Source organism: Erythrolamprus reginae, chromosome 10, assembly GCF_031021105.1.
Source record: "Erythrolamprus reginae isolate rEryReg1 chromosome 10, rEryReg1.hap1, whole genome shotgun sequence".
Lineage (NCBI taxonomy): Eukaryota > Metazoa > Chordata > Lepidosauria > Squamata > Dipsadidae > Erythrolamprus > Erythrolamprus reginae.
This window is the reverse complement of record NC_091959.1, coordinates 29,205,382-29,207,881: the sequence shown is the minus strand read 5'-3', so window position 1 is coordinate 29,207,881 and position 2,500 is coordinate 29,205,382.

The window sequence follows — 2,500 nt, the reverse complement described above, 5'->3', positions numbered from 1 at the left end:
TGGTCCCGAACAACGTTCCACAGTCAGATCCAGAGCATGACATCCGACGTTTATGGACTTTAGATAGCGGAGCCGCTTTTCACGTTACTTGCCAAAGAGAACTTTTCACAGAACTACGTAAGACTGACATAAAAGAACTACATTCAGGGTCAAATCACCTATGCAAAGTTGAAGGAGAAGGGAAACTGCTTACGTAAAAGAATTAGACCAAACGATTCCACGTGTTCTATACATTCCGGAAGCTGCAAGTAACTTACTCAGTATGTATCATCTAAACGAAGACTTATGCTCTTAGAAAAAGAACTCCACGTTATCAAGAACGAGACAGTTGTTGCTCGTGCTTTTCCAATTAGAGGTGTTTACTACTTAAAGGCAAAACCCCAGATGAAAATTGAAGCAAGTATAAAAGTTCCAAGGTGCAGAGAGAGAGAGAGAGAGAGAGAGAGAGAGAGAGAGAGCCAAACCTGTTGCTACTGCAGAAACGAAGGCTCCTAGAGCCGATGAAGTTCAAAAGGTTGATCAAAGAACCAACCTGAGGTTCCGCATAACGTTGCAAACGTTAAACCTGTACTGACTAACTACTAATCTTTTCATTCCAGATGTGTTCACCGTTGGCATCGTCGTTTGGGCCATGCATCCTTTGCAGTTTTATCCAAGATGCCTGAATTTGTCAATGGTTGATAGTAGTAGTTGCGAAATTTACTTGGATTGTTCCGTTGGTATCCAAAGCAGCCCCTATTGGCAAACGTGCCACACGTTTGTGTGCACGGATTATTATTATTATTATTTTTTCGGGGGGGAGGGGGGGCTCATACCGACATTGTCGGTCCATTTCGACCTACTAAAGGTAATTTTCAAGTATTTCTTAACTATGCTTGATAATTATCCTAGATACGGTTTTGCGTATGTAACGAAACAAAAATCCTCTGGCCTTTCAGATCTTCGAAGACTTTGCTGCACACGTCTTCAATCGATCCCCATTGGGAGATCGTGGTGGAGAATTCATGTCTCAGCAATGGCAAGGATGGATGGAGACGAAATGGAATCCGTCACCAAACCTCAACACCTTACACTCCAAGCCACAGAGAGAGAGAGACAGAGACAGACAGGCGGACAGGGGGCTGGGGGGGGCGGGAGCTGTACAGGCCAGGCTTCCGTCAGCGCTCGGCTCAGGCCGGTAGACCGGGGCCACTACCGCGCAACGACGGCACCCGCGGCCCGCGCTGGGATCGGCCGGGTAGACCGGTTCGCGGACGGTCCCACAACGCGGCACGTGCTCCCCGCGACGGGTACGAACGAGACGCCGTCTTCCCGCGCCGGCCGCCGGGTCGGAGAGGCCCGGTAGACCGGAACGACTACCGTCCGCGCACGGCCCCGGGGCCCCGCGCCGTCACAGAGTCGACGGGCAGGGTCCGCCGGCGCCGCCCAGGCCGCGTTCCCGTTCCGCGCGCCCGTGCGGGGTCCCCGAACGAGAGGCCGCCTTCCCGCGCCGGCGGCCGGGGTCGGAGAGGCCCGGTAGACCGGTCCGAATACCGTCCGAGGAGTTTCCCGGGGGCCCGCTGGGACCGAGTGGAGGTCCGAGGTGGGCGAACGGTATCCCCGCTCAAGGGGCACGACTGGGATAGGCCCGGTAGACCGGTACGCCTACCGTTCGCGGACGGCCCCGAGCTGCCAAACCGAGGCCGTTGATCCAGACGCCGCGTCGCGGCCGAGGTCCCCGAACGAGACGCTTGCTTGGCGCGCCGGCGCACGGGGTCGGAGAGGCCCGGTAGACCGGTGTGAGCACCGTCCGCGGAGCTTCCCGGGGACCCGGGGCCGCCGGCCAGGTTTCGGCCGAGGCCCGGGACCGGGCTCCCCCTCGCTGGGATCCAGTTCCGCCCGGCCGGCGCCCCGCTTGGACCGGCTGCAGGTCCGGGGGTCCGCCAACGGTTTGCGCGCTGGGGGCGCGCGACTGGGTACACCGGTGCCGCTACCGGTCGCGGGCGGCGCCGCGACGGGCGAGGTCCGTCACCGAGGCGCGGCGCTTCCCAGGCCGAGTTCCCCTAACGAGACGTTGGCTTCCCGCGCCGGCGCCCGGGGCCCCGAGAGGCCCGGTAGACCGGTGTGAACACCGTCCGCGGAGCTGCCCGGGGATCCGGGCCGCCGGCCAGGTTTCGGCCGAGGCCCGGGACCGGGCTCCCCTCGCTGGGATCCAGTTCCGCCCGGGCGGCGCCCCGCTGGGACCGGCTGCAGGTCCGGGGGTCCGCCAACGGTTTGCGCGCTGCAGGCGCTTCCCAGGTCGAGTTCCCCTAACGAGACGGTGGCTTCCCGCGCCGGCGCTCGGGGCGCTGAGAGGCCCGGTAGACCGGTGTGAGCACCGTCCGCGGAGCTGCCCGGGGGTCCGGGCCGCCGCCCAGGTTTCGGCCGAGGCCCGGGATCGGGCTCACCTCGTTGGGATCCAGTTCCGCCCGGCCGGCGCCCCGATGGGACCAGCTGGAGGTCCGGGGGTCCGCCAACGGTT